Source organism: Leptodactylus fuscus, chromosome 4 (genome assembly GCF_031893055.1).
Source record: "Leptodactylus fuscus isolate aLepFus1 chromosome 4, aLepFus1.hap2, whole genome shotgun sequence".
Lineage (NCBI taxonomy): Eukaryota > Metazoa > Chordata > Amphibia > Anura > Leptodactylidae > Leptodactylus > Leptodactylus fuscus.
In genome coordinates this window covers 181,693,090-181,706,897 of record NC_134268.1, presented here as the reverse complement: position 1 = coordinate 181,706,897, position 13,808 = coordinate 181,693,090, and the positions used below count along the sequence as shown (strand labels likewise).

General features: G+C 40.5%; 1 protein-coding gene and 3 non-coding genes across 4 annotated transcripts in view; 3 read left to right on the top strand and 1 right to left on the bottom strand.

The window, feature by feature from the left end:
• HDAC9 (histone deacetylase 9) overlaps window positions 1-13,808 on the bottom strand; it is a 328,489-nt gene that overhangs the window by 296,274 nt on the left and 18,407 nt on the right. The gene's annotated exons all lie outside the window — the stretch shown is intronic.
• LOC142201745 (U4atac minor spliceosomal RNA) lies at window positions 91-217 on the top strand. Its single transcript, XR_012715637.1, has one exon. It is a non-coding gene; the product is annotated as a U4atac minor spliceosomal RNA (small nuclear RNA).
• Window positions 1,552-1,678, top strand: LOC142201746 (U4atac minor spliceosomal RNA). Its single transcript, XR_012715638.1, has one exon. It is a non-coding gene; the product is annotated as a U4atac minor spliceosomal RNA (small nuclear RNA).
• On the top strand, window positions 3,348-3,474 carry LOC142201742 (U4atac minor spliceosomal RNA). The gene has a single exon (XR_012715634.1). It is a non-coding gene; the product is annotated as a U4atac minor spliceosomal RNA (small nuclear RNA).

The following is a 13,808-nucleotide window of genomic DNA, read 5'->3' as shown; positions in this document are numbered from 1 at the left end:
TGGGTGTTATTTGCATGTCAACGTCTTCTCACCCTGACTGATAAAGGACGTGTATATGGGACCCTTATGGCCATGGAGTAGCAGAATTTAACCATCCTTGTCTTGGGGTTGAGCTACTGACCTATGAACGCTTAGTGAGGTTAGTACTGCTGACACCATGAACAACACAGAAGCATCGCTAGTATGTAAATGCTAGATCGGTGCAGTTTTTGGAACCCAATTTTTGGTTTAAAAAGTAGTGTCTGCTATTGTGTGAGATGTTCTATACTGTGGGCTTTGCAGTTGTAAGAGGACTTCTAACACTCCCATTCAGATAGTAAAATTCTGCAATAGATTCTGTGTCCAAACCACACAGTAGCATATTTTTATCATCTACTCAGTAGGTTCTGTTCCTTCTTATAAAAAGTGTTATAAGATACAATCCACGATGCTGTGTAAATGTCATTTAAAGAGGACCTTTCATCAGATTGGGCACAGGCAGTTTTATATACTACTGGAAAGCTGACAGTTTTGGATCCCTATTCTTTTGATTGAAAAGTAAGATTTGTGTTTTTGTGCAATGTTAATGCTGTGTTTTAAAGTTGCATTAATCATTTTTTGGTCTTATTTTGAAAGCGGTGTTCTGTTCTAGTGATTCTGATAGTAAACTCTTCTATTATATAGAAATGGTTATGAACCTGCATTAAGGTGTAAACAGTAAAATATACTGCCGAAATGCGATGCTAATCTGCTTGTGTAGCAGAACGCTAAGGCCCAGTTCACATCTGAATTCAGGCCATTCCGTTTCCTCTCTGAATGAAACATGCAGAGAAGAGTCCTGCAATCAGCACTTTTCTCTCCACATTTTTCCTGCGGGATCCACATGGAGCCCATTATAGTTTATTGAATCCGCTGGTTTCTTGAGGTGACCGCTTTTTTATGCGGATTCCATTAGGAGGGTCCCTAAGCGGACCCCTGAATGGAAACCCATGTGCAGATGTGAACCAGGCCTTAGGCTAGATTGACATGACCAAGTTTTATTTGTGAAATTTAGTCCATGTATTTGCAAAGCGACAGTACCAAAGCCCACCATAACAAATTGTGCAATGAGTGAGCCCTGCTCACCTGTTAGGGTCCTGAGTGTTGGACTCTCGCAGATCTAATATTGATGACCTATCCTACAGAGAGACCATCAATATTAGAATTTGGATAAGCCCTTTAAAAAAAAAAAAAAAAAAAAAAACTATCATGTTTCACTTGAAGCAATAGAAGTCTATAGAAGATACACACACATGTGCTTGTATACTATTTTGTGTACATGTTATGTGTTTTTCAGGCTTTTACACAGCTGAAAATGTTGCTATAAACAATCTCACCCCCACAGTGTTTGGTTTCTTTCAGCCAGTAATAGGTGCTATGTGGTCACACCCAGGGCCTATTGTTTATCCTTTCAGGAATATGCAAATTTTCAGAAAAGCATTCTGGGTGTTATTTGCATGTCAACGGTTTCTCACCCTGACTGGTAAAGGACATGTGTATGGGGCATTTATGGCCATGGAGTAGCAGAATTTAACCATCCTTGTCTTGGGGTTGAGCTACTGACCTATGAACGCTTAGTGAGGTTAGTACTGCTGACACCGCAAACAACACAGAAGCATCACTAGTATGTAAATACTAGGCCAGTGCAGTTTTGGGAACCCAATTTTTGGTTTAAAAAGTAGTGTCTGCTATTGTGTGAAATGTTCTATACTGTGGGCTTTGTAGTTGTAAGAGAACTTCCAACACCCCCATTCAGACAGTAAAGTTCTGCAATAGATTATGTGTCCAAACCACACAATAGCATATTTTTATCATCTACTCAGTAGGTTCTGTTACTTCTTATAAAAAGTGTTACGAGATACGATCCACCATGCTGTGTACATGTCATTTAATGCCTGACAATTTAGTATTTGTATCAGTAAGTTTATGTTTTGTAAGTCAAAAGTGAATCAATGTACAGTATACAATACATTACAATATACAATACATACAGTATACAATACATTACAATATACAATATACAGTATACAATATATTACAATATACAATACATACAGAATACAATGGAATCAGGTATTCTTTCTATTTCTCTTGAATCCAATGAAATCTGAATTCCAGCACTCACCTAAATCCGATGCTGGAGTAAGAGCATTTTACAGGAAACAAAACATCCCCCACTTCCAAAACTAGTAGGGACCCCAAAGGTCAAATCCCAAATGATCTGCAACTAATCCCTTACCTCATGTTCACACTAGCAACATAATCAGTTATGTGACAAACTTTTTTTTTTCTTTTCAATATCTATTATACATTGCATTGAAATTCATTTGTGTAAATTGGGGCTATTCACATAACTGATGTTTTGACAGTCCTGAAAAGAACCATTGTCTCTCCTTCCAGCAATATGCAAATTTGCAGAAATGCATCATGGGTAAGATTTGCAACTTAAAGTCTTCTCACCTTGACTGATGAGAGACATGTGTATGGGGCACTTATGGCCATTTACTGTCTGTATTCACCTATCCTTGGCCTGGGGTTGAGCTACTTACTAAAGAACGCTTACTGAGGTGGGTAATCCTGATGCTATGAACAACACATAAGCATCATTTTATTGGGTCTGCTGGTTTCTTGAGGTAACTGCTTTTTTATGCGGATTCCATTAGGAGGGTCACTGAACGGAAACCCATGTGCAGATGTGAACCAGGCTAGATTGACATGACCAAGTTTCATTTGTGAAATTTAGTCCATGTATTTGCAACGCAGCAGTACCAAAACCCACCATAACAAATTGTGCGATGAGTGAGCCCTGATCGCCTGTTAGGGTCCTGGGTGTTGGACCCTCGCAGATCTAATATTGATGACCTATCCTACAGAGAGACCATCAATATTAGGATTTGGATAAGTCCTTAAAAATAAAAAAAAAATAAAAAACATTTTTCACTTGAAGCAATAGAAGTCTATTGAAGATACATACATGTGCTTGTTTGCTATTTTGTGTACCTTTTGTTATTTTGTGTACCTTTTGTTATTTTGTGTACCTTTATGTTATTTTGTGCTATTTTGTGTACCTTTTGTACCTTGTGTTTTTCAAGCTTTTACACAGCTGAAAATGTTGCTATAAACAATCTCACCCCCACAGTGTTTGGTTTCTTTCAGCCAGTAATAGGTGCTATGTGGTCACATCCAAGGGCTATTGTTTATCCTTATCAGGAATATGCAAATTTTCCTGAAAAGCATTCTGGGTGTTATTTGCATGTCAACGTCTTCTCACCCTGACTGATAAAGGACGTGTATATGGGACCCTTATGGCCATGGAGTAGCAGAATTTAACCATCCTTGTCTTGGGGTTGAGCTACTGACCTATGAACGCTTAGTGAGGTTAGTACTGCTGACACCATGAACAACACAGAAGCATCGCTAGTATGTAAATACTAGATCGGTGCAGTTTTTGGAACCCAATTTGTGTAAATTGGGGCATTCACTGTGAAATTAGCTTCAAAAACTGCATTAAAACACATGAGAGCATGTTTAGGCAGTATTCACACTACACATACAGTTCATATTGCAGCTGCAAATCCTGTCCAGATCCAAACTAGTTCCACAAAAGGATCCCTGATGTTTGTAGGTTTGGAACATCAGACCTGAGCTCAGAATGGGATTTGCTACCAAAATATTCACATCTCTATTTTTTGCAGCAGATAACTCATACACGACTGCCATTCATTTCTTCCTACTAGAGATGAGTGAGTACTGTTCGGATCAGCCGATCCGAACAGCACGCTCGCATAGAAATGAATGGACGTAGCCGGCACACGGGGGGGTTAAGTGCCCGGCCGCTGTCAAAGCGGAAGTACCAGGTGCTTCCATTCATTTCTATGGAGCGTGCTGTTCAGATCGGCTGATCCGAACAGTACTCGCTCATCTCTACTTCCTACATATGAAAAGGTTTCTGCGATGTTGGCGAGATATCCACCTTTGGTTTCACACTTGTCGCCCATTACATTTACATATCTATAGAGGTTTCAATCTATAATGTACACAAGACTAACAATAGTGAGACCTCTTACACAATGGGAAGGGGATTGGGAAAACACATGAAAAAAAGAAGAGCACGGCAAAGGACCAAAAGGGATAGATAGAATGCTTTACATGGGACAACCCCTTTAAGGACTGTGCTGTGTATTGGGCTGCAAGTTCGGGGCTCGGGATAGGTCCTAAATCTGTCTGTTTTGTGGCACAGGCTCACTGAAGTAAGTGAATGGGGCCATGACGGCATCATCCATGTGCTGTTTTGACACAGACTCGGCACATGCACACGTGTGTGTGTTGCATTCGCATGAATACTGAAAAAAACAGTTTTGCATTTATTTTGAATCTAATGAGGAATCCATGAAAATTCCCCAAAATAGGACATGCCCTATTTTTTTATGGTTCTTTGAAACAGACTAACTAAGGTCCCATGCAGCAAAAAAATCACCACGGAAAAAAACGCGGTGGAAATGCTTCAAAGTTTTACCTGCAGCACTTTTCACAGGAAATCCGCAGTTTTCCATAGGTATAATTGGCATGCAGTAATTTCCCAAAACGCAATAGTTTTGGAAATTACAGCATATCCGCTGCACGTATTTTTCTGTAATATGTGGAAGGTATTCATTCACTACAATCCCATCCACTACAGTGACGGTAAAAGGTTTTTTTTCAGCAGTGTTTCCGGCGCAGGCAAACCACGACATTTACGCCACTGGGGCCCCGGCCTCAAGCAAATATGGGCCGCCAATACTATTCAATCTCCCCTGTGTATTCATCTCTGTAATGAATCCGTGTAGAGTGATATTTAGTAGGAGGATGTTGTATACTGATATAGTTAGTATACCTTTCAGGATATAATACATTTCGGTTCTCTGTATGTATATTAGATATCCTGTGTATGGAAGTATCGGAGATTTAATGATGTGAATTTTTTGTAATATTTAACAGTTCTTTTTATTGTTTTCCTAACTTTAAGCATTTTCTGTAGTTACAGCCATTATACGGGCTCTAAAGTACTTGTAATGAGGCCATTATATCATCATTTTATGTAATTAAAATGGAATAGGATACGAGAGAGGAAACAAGCTAAGATTTCATTAATTCACACCATGAACACTATTCGCTTTGCTCGGGCTGTATCCTCCCATCAGTTTTACTCATTAAAAAAAAAAAAGACAAACAAGTAACGTATGTTCTTCCTGCTGGTATAACGCAGAGCTCCAGAAGCGCCAGAGATGTACTGCACTACCCTGTACAGTAATGGAACAAAGTCATGTATCTTAGTACTTATGTCTTCATTCTGGAATGCGTGCGTCAGAACTTTTCCCGTAGAAGAATAAAAGAAAATCACAGGCGGCCATACTAATGGACAATGAAGCAATTAAAATTAATTTAGTACTAATAACGTCCCTTGTCAAAATTATGGTTCATTTCTTGGTTTTATTGTATAGCATATTACAAGGCATTTCCAGGGAACCTTTCATCATCTCTACCAAATTTAGGTCTTAACGTCTATTCACTGCACTGAGTCCAGCACAGTTGGAATTTTCTCTATAGCCCCCACCATTCCTGAGCAACACGTGTAGTTAGTTTTGATGCCTGATATGCTATTTAAATTCTGCAATGTTAGAAGGGCGGTGTCAGGCAGGGTGTGTGACTCAGATCTCCAATCAAAGGAAGACAGTGTCAGAGATCAGAATCACACCCCTTATCTGCTTCTGCCTGACACCGCCCTCATGACAGTGCAGAGTAATAGCATATCGGACACAAAAACTAACAGCACTGATTGCTCAGGAATGGTGGGGGCTAGAGAAAAAATTCCAACCGTGCCAGAATCTGTGGAGCTGTGCCTATTAAATTATATAAAGAATTAGATTTGTTGGAAATGGTGAAAGGTTCTGTTTATCGTTCTGATCACTGGGGTTCTTGGGAGACTGACCATCACAAACTAAACACTGTTGGTGGATCCCTTTTATTATTAAAGGGTTTATCTAGAGAAAGTAAAACTTCCCTGTTGGCAGGAGCAGTCATAACAAAACAAACACAGCCATCCTCAGCCCTCCTTACGGCTGAGTTACGCTCAAGTTAACTCTGTGTGCACGAGCCCTTACTCTTCCATTGCACAATGGTGGCTCCCATTCTTCGCTCCGATTCAGGTACAGGTACGTCCTGTCAGAACTAGGCAACCACTATCCGGACGTATATAGTCTATGGGCGGTCCAGAAGTGGTTAATCTTGTGTATGGCCACAACAAGCATCATATTCTTGGCAGATTTCATCAGAATTAATTGGATTTGCCAAAGGTCTTCAGAATCCGCTCAAGAACAGCTCATCGGCTCTAAAGTAATCTTTCCCTGACATCACTTTGTTACAAAAAAAAAAAAAGAAATGAAAAACTCTCCAATAACTTTGCTGCCTCTTCTGCACATTCACAATTACTAGAATAGTTTTATTTCTCCTTCCTGTGTTGATTGACGTCCCAATTAAACACTTTATTGCTTTGTTATCATGTAAACAGCTTCCAATTGCTCATACTTCTGGTGTGATAATGAAATGAGCAGTACATGACAGCTCAGATGGCTCTACAAGTAGTTTAATATGTACGGCTTCATATCGACGTCACAGCACTTATAGGGGATACTATGGTTTACGGGAAAGTTAACCTCAATATCAGTATACATTGTAGTTTTCACTTACTGCTCCCTAACCATGAGAACATAGTTAGGGATACATTTGTAGGCCGGGGAAGCAGCAGGTTTTTGGTGACTATCCTCCAATGCTATCTACAGTAGCAACATGGTGGATAAGATTATGCAACTAAACTCTCTGTTTTAACCGCACAGCATGTTAAGTATTGCTGCATGTTGCTACAATGCAAAAGGGTAAGGCCAGGTTCACAAGGAAGTTTTTTGGACCGGATTATGAGGCGGAGGCCGCTAAAAAATGGCTAGCCGCAACTGGATGCCAGTGCAGTACACACAGTGCACCAGCATCCAGTCGCAGCATTCTGCTCCGGATTAAGCCCAAATGATTGGGCCTAGTCGGGAGGGAATGCCGCGAGATGGACGTCCACGGCTGAATCTGCTGAGGAATCCACCTGAAGAAAGGACATGTCTTTTTTTTCACGAGTGGAAACAAACTGCTTGCGGAAAAAGGAAAGGACCGGCTCCCATTGATTTCAATGAGAGGCGGTTTTTTGAGCTGTATTTTGACGTGAATTCCGAGTCAAAATCCTGACAAAAAAACCCGTGTGAACCTGGCCTAAAAGGAAAGCGAAGTTCATAGAGAAAATTTTTGGTTTCACAAAAGATTTTGAGTAGGTTTTTGCTGTGGTACACAGAAACACTTCAGAATTTGCCTAAATTTTGAAATGTCTTCATCCGATTGGGTTCTTGACTTATATGACACTGTATGGGGTTATACGTCCATTCATACATCCGCTGTTAATGGTTGTGTGCTGTTCTTGGTAATCACTAACAGTACATGATCCCTATCTGTAGTTGATTCATGTTTAAACTCTGTAAAGAATGGATGAACTGTTTCTTTCTCAGTTTTTCTCAGTTTTTTTAGTGTTTTTGGGTCTGAGGAAAACAGAAAGCAAACAGATGCGGAAGCGTAACTTATAGCACTTGCAAAATCTGTAATGCACCCATACCTACACTGTGCCATTTAAAATACTGGTATATTTTATAAAAATAGCACAAAACTTAACTTTTAATAACTGGTTAAAATCGGCAAAGTGTAATAACAAAGTAGGTGAGGAAGGGACTATAAAGATAATTCCCTACACGGTAATATGTCCGCTATCCTGAAAGTACTGGCGTCCACCATTAGGGCGCCAGGAACTGCGGTTGTAATTAGAGAAGCATCACATGATTTTTCAAACAGTGCCAATACTTTTGTCCACCCCCTTTTTTATGTTTACTGTGGAATTATACCCAATTTGGCTTTTTGACAATTCTTTTTGTGGTTTTCCATTGAAGACAAATTAAATGAAGATAATAATACCAAAGAATTTGTGATTGCAATCATTTTCTGGAAGAAACTGAGTATTATCTGACAGAATTGCAGGGGTGCCAATACTTTTGGCCAACACTCTACTTGCTACATTCATCGACCTGTGGTCGCTCAAGTTGATACACTGCCAATATACTCGGTACATCAGTTTAAGCATATATCTGCTTCTGTGACGTAAAGACCATCTGTTCCTTCAAAGATCCGCAAGAAGCGCAGTTTTTCTTGTCTATTTTTCCAACTTAGCAAATATTTTGGCTTGCAACAATACCACCTCTCCTGATGATTTAGAAACGTGTCGCGTCGAGAGAATAAGCATATTGGGGGCCATCATTAACTACTGTCCCAATGGACCTATGATTGAACCCCTATACTTATGCTAACTTTTTAATCACAGGGTATTTCAGGGGGGAAGGGGCTTGCTAATAGGGAGTGGTGAATACCTTTAACCTGTTTTGTTCACCTATTTAATGGTGGGTTTTTTGTATCTACCCTCATTGGTAAACTGTCAGGCCATTCCTACCTAATCACCAACTTATCTAGAAACAAAATCTAGTGGGACTTTTTTGGCTGGATGCTTAGATTTTGATAGGAGTGTAACAATGATATCTGACAGTGTTTAGGAGACTAATTTTGTACTCCCCTAATTAGCGATATCTCCATATTACCCTTTTGGGCTTTATCCTTATAGTCCCTTCCTCACCTACTTTGTTACCACACTTTGCCAATTTTAACCAGTTATTAAAAGTTGAGTTTTATGCTTTTTTTTTTTTTTTTTTGACAGAGGGACCTTTGAGGCCCCCTCAGGGTCCAAAGCCCGGAACCAACTGCTACCTCTGCTCCCCCTATACCCATAACCATGCTATGTCTCTGTGTGGAGCGATACGTAGCTTTATATATAAGAAGCAAATATTTGGTGTCACCTTCCTTTGGCAGAGAAGTCCTGAAAGTGATGATAGGGTTCCCACCCCACAGAGCCCTGATCTCAACATCATCCAGTCTGTCTGGGTTTAGTTCTCCAAGATGTTTGGAAGAACCTTCCTGCTGTTCCAAGTGTATGTCGAAAAATTGATAGCATCAAAAGGTGGTCACACCAAATATTGAGGGGATTTAGATTTTTCCTGGGCAATTCACTTCATTTTGTTAATTGACAAAAAATAATCTTTTCCATTTTTGAAAGTATTTTTAATTTGCAACTTTATTTCACGCTTGCCTAAAAATTTGCACACTGAGGACGAGGCACCGCGTGGTGTAAACGTTTCCACCGTGGCTTTTACAGTCACTGCGAAGTGGATGGAATTCTAGAACATCCTTTCCACATATTGCAGAAAAATACGGAAATGGTGCAATTTTTAAAACCGTTGTAGCTTTGGAAATTGCAGCATGTCAATTATACCTTTGGAAACGCCAACGGTATAATGGAAGCAGAAAGTCCGTAGTGGTAACCTCTGTGGACTTTTTGCTGCAGGAAAAAACCCAATGTCTTGCCGCCATGTTTTTTCCCACAGTGCTTTTTTACGTGGCCCACTACATGGGGCCCGGATGAGCATTCAGTCAACAACTATCTTATTTATATGGCCAGCCTAAGAAGTATACATGGATTTCTTTTTTGGAGGAGGACTTGTCAGTTCTTTTTAATCTTTTTGATGAAATCCAATATAATCCAATGGTCTGGGATTATTTGTACATGTAATAGCATTAAACCTCTATGGGCTGACGGTCATATTTCATGCACTAACATAAACACTCTGTGCTACAAATGTGTGATTCTGAAAAAATAAACCTACAGAAGTAAAAATAGACGGATGATGGTTTTAAGACACTGTTTGATTTAAACCAGCTGCGAGCTGTCAAGAAAAAATACGTTACATAATCCAGATGGCTTTTGTTCCTTCAGATGACAGATCTATTCGATAAGAGGTACAGCTGCACGACTGCATTAAGCAAGTGGAGATGTTTGCTAAACACGTCTCACGATATCAAACAAGGTAAATTTTAAGGTGTAACATTGCAGACTCTAATAAAGAAACGCAGACTAGATTAGAGAATAATGGTACGTAGAAACTCACTAAGATAATGCTGCATGGATATTACTTGTGTGCGTGGAAGTGACATGGTGGGGCAAATTCATGTCGTCAATGGAGAGGGAGCAATGAAAATATTGATACATTGTTCGCTTCACTTCCTTCAAAGGGGTTGTTTCATCACAGGTAGCAAATTTTACATAATAAGTTTTCCTCAGACCCCTGCAAGGGACATGTGTTGGAAGAGATTTAATAAGAATGATAACCAATTTATCAGCCCCCAATATGTCCTTGCCAGGTCCCTTTTCTCAAGGTTTGCAACTTTTTTAACCCAATAAATTAAGAAATGCATTATTTTTGTGGAGCCTTCTCCCAGTTAATGAGTTATTTCATTATGGATGTATGGTTAGTGGGGGGTCAACAGCTGTAAACCCACTATCACCCAAATGGGAATCCCAATCTGGCTCTTTCTGGCGACACAAATGGTTTGATCATACAAACCTCCTGCCATTTCATGCGACTGAGAAATCCGAGTGCCATATTCAGCCATCTTCATTCAAATGCCTCTGGAACTACAACTTGGGACACTATTCTCATGACTGTGGGGGTGTCACCCGTCACACATTTACACCACTCCATGGTTGGGTAAACTATTCAACAACTTTACAAGTTCATGGTTATTACACATAACTGCCATTTTCACAACTGGAGATTTGAACTAGTCTGAATATGACCCTTGTCTTTTCAAGGAACCTCAGAATATTTATGTTCATAGATTTGAAGGAGTTATTGCTCAGAATCTATAAGGATTATCATGATGGTTTGGGTATCATTTTAAAAATTGAGATTTTCATCTTTAAAATGAATGCAAAAATAATCTTCATAGCCCTAATGGATCCTGAGATATGGGGCCCCAAATTGTCCGCCCTCCTCCTACCTCATGTAGCATCTTAGAGCAGCAGTAGGAGGAGAGAGGAGGAGCCCTGCAGACTGCACAGAGATGATAAATCATTGTCATCTGTGCACAACCTGTATGTGACCCCAGGAAGGGGGAGTGGCATGGACTTCTCTCCATGTTATCCCCTCTGCTATCAATCAGAGTGTACACTATACTTTTGTTCTCTGATTGTTTTATATATATATGTACTAAATGCACTGAGTTGCCGCCATGTGATTGGCTGATTAGAAATTAAGTGTTAACGAGCAGTTGGACAGGTGTACCTAATAAAGTGGCCGGTGAGTGTATATAACATAGTATACATATATTACATAATGTAATTCTGAGCCTAATCACATGAGTATTCTTCTGTAATACTACCCTGAACATAACCAAGATGTTTTTTGGTGCTGTAACCCAGATGTTTACAATCATCGAAGTCACAGCGCTAAGAGTCACACCAAAAACTTACACAATACATACACAAAGTCAGCAATAAAGTTTACAATTTTTCACTGTCCCTGTCCTTTCCATACCTGATCCTTATAGAGTAAAATACACTGACCGCCTCTCTAGCAATATCCAGTACACGCTTGAATCATAGCAATAATGATTACTACTAGAGATGGACATATAAAACATTTCTGACAGGCATTTACACTTCTGAACGCCGACTATCAATGATCTGATGAAGGGGTGGTGTCTGTTAAGTACCAAAGAACCCCAAAACAAGTTGTCTTAAATAAACCACTTTGTTGTTATATCAGCGTACCAGTATCGCATTCCACTAAAAGGAGCGCACAGCCGGTTCTTCCATTTTGAGGGTATATCCCTCAATTACTTTCCTGTTATACATTTCGACCCAAGAGTCGTAAGCCAAAGACGCTGCCCTATATATTTAGTGACCATTACTTGATTACGTACCCAAAAGGCGTAAGACAAGTGAATCTACTGTGGAATCCACGAAGACTCATTAGTGGATTGTTCCATACATGTGAAATTCCTAACTAGCACGGCCACGCTTGGTTCTTTATATATTTTGGCTCATTTCTGACACGCGGAAAGGTTCCATCAGTCAGATAACACATTATCACCCATTGAATGTCACCATATAAAATCCCAGTTTTTGATGAAACCTTCGCACTGGGCCCACCAATGTGTTAAAATGGCCCTGAGTGCCTACTATATATATATATATATATATATATATATATATATATATATATATATATATATATATATATATTAGAGATGAGCGAACACTAAAATGTTCGAGGTTCAAAATTCGATTCAAACAGCCGCTCACTGTTCGAGTGTTCGAACGGGTTTCGAACCCCATTATAGTCTATGGGGAACATACACTCACCGGCCACTTTATTAGGTACACCATGCTAGTAACGGGTTGGACCCCCTTTTGCCTTCAGAACTGCCTCAATTCTTCGTGGCATAGATTCATCAAGGTGCTGGAAGCATTCTTCAGAGATTTTGGTCCATATTGACATGATGGCATCACACAGTTGCCGCAGATTTGTCGGCTGCACATCCATGATGCGAATCTTCCGTTCCACCACATCCCAAAGATGCTCTATTGGATTGAGATCTTGTGACTGTGGAGGCCATTGGAGTACAGTGAACTCATTGTCATGTTCAAGAAACCAGTCTGAGATGATTCCAGCTTTATGACATGGCGCATTATCCTGCTGAAAGTAGCCATCAGATGTTGGGTACATTGTGGGCATAAAGGGATGGACATGGTCAGCAACAATACTCAGGTAGGCTTTGGCGTTGCAACGATGCTCAATTGGTACCAAGGGGCCCAAAGAGTGCCAAGAAAATATTCCCCACACCATGACACCACCACCACCAGCCTGAACCATTGATACAAGGCAGGATGGATCCATCCTTTCATGTTGTTGACGCCAAATTCTGACCCTACCATCCGAATGTCGCAGCAGAAATCGAGACTCATCAGACCAGGCAACGTTTTTCCAATCTTCAATTGTCCAATTTCGATGAGCTTGTGCAAATTGTAGCCTCAGTTTCCTGTTCTTAGCTGAAAGGAGTGGCACCCGGTGTGGTCTTCTGCTGCTGTAGCCCATCTGCCTCAAAGTTCGACGTACTGTGCATTCAGAGATGCTCTTCTGGCTACCTTGGTTGTAACGGGTGGCTATTTGAGTCACTGTTGCCTTTCTATCAGCTCGAACCAGTCTGGCCATTCTCCTCTGACCTCTGGCATCAACAACGCATTTCCGCCCACAGAACTGCCGCTCACTGGATGTTTTTTCTTTTTCGGACCATTCTCTGTAAACCCTAGAGATGGTTGTGCGTGAAAATCCCAGTAGATCAGCAGTTTCTGAAATACTCAGACCAGCCCTTCTGGCACCAACAACCATGCCACGTTCAAAGGCACTCAAATCACCTTTCTTCCCCATACTGATGCTCGGTTTGAACTGCAGGAGATTGTCTTGACCATGTCTACATGCCTAAATGCACTGAGTTTGCCGCCATGTGATTGGCTGATTAGAAATTAAGTGTTAACGAGCAGTTGGACAGGTGTACCTAATAAAGTGGCCGGTGAGTGTATACTCATTAAGGGGGAAACCCAAATCCGTGTCTGGAGGGTCACCAAGTCCACTATGACACCCCAGGAAATGATACCAACACCCTGGAATGACACTGGGACAGCAGGGGAAGCATGTCTGGGGGCATAAAAGTCACTTTATTTCATGGAAATCCCTGTCAGCTTGCGATTTTCGCAAGCTAACTTTTTCCTATAGGAATGCATT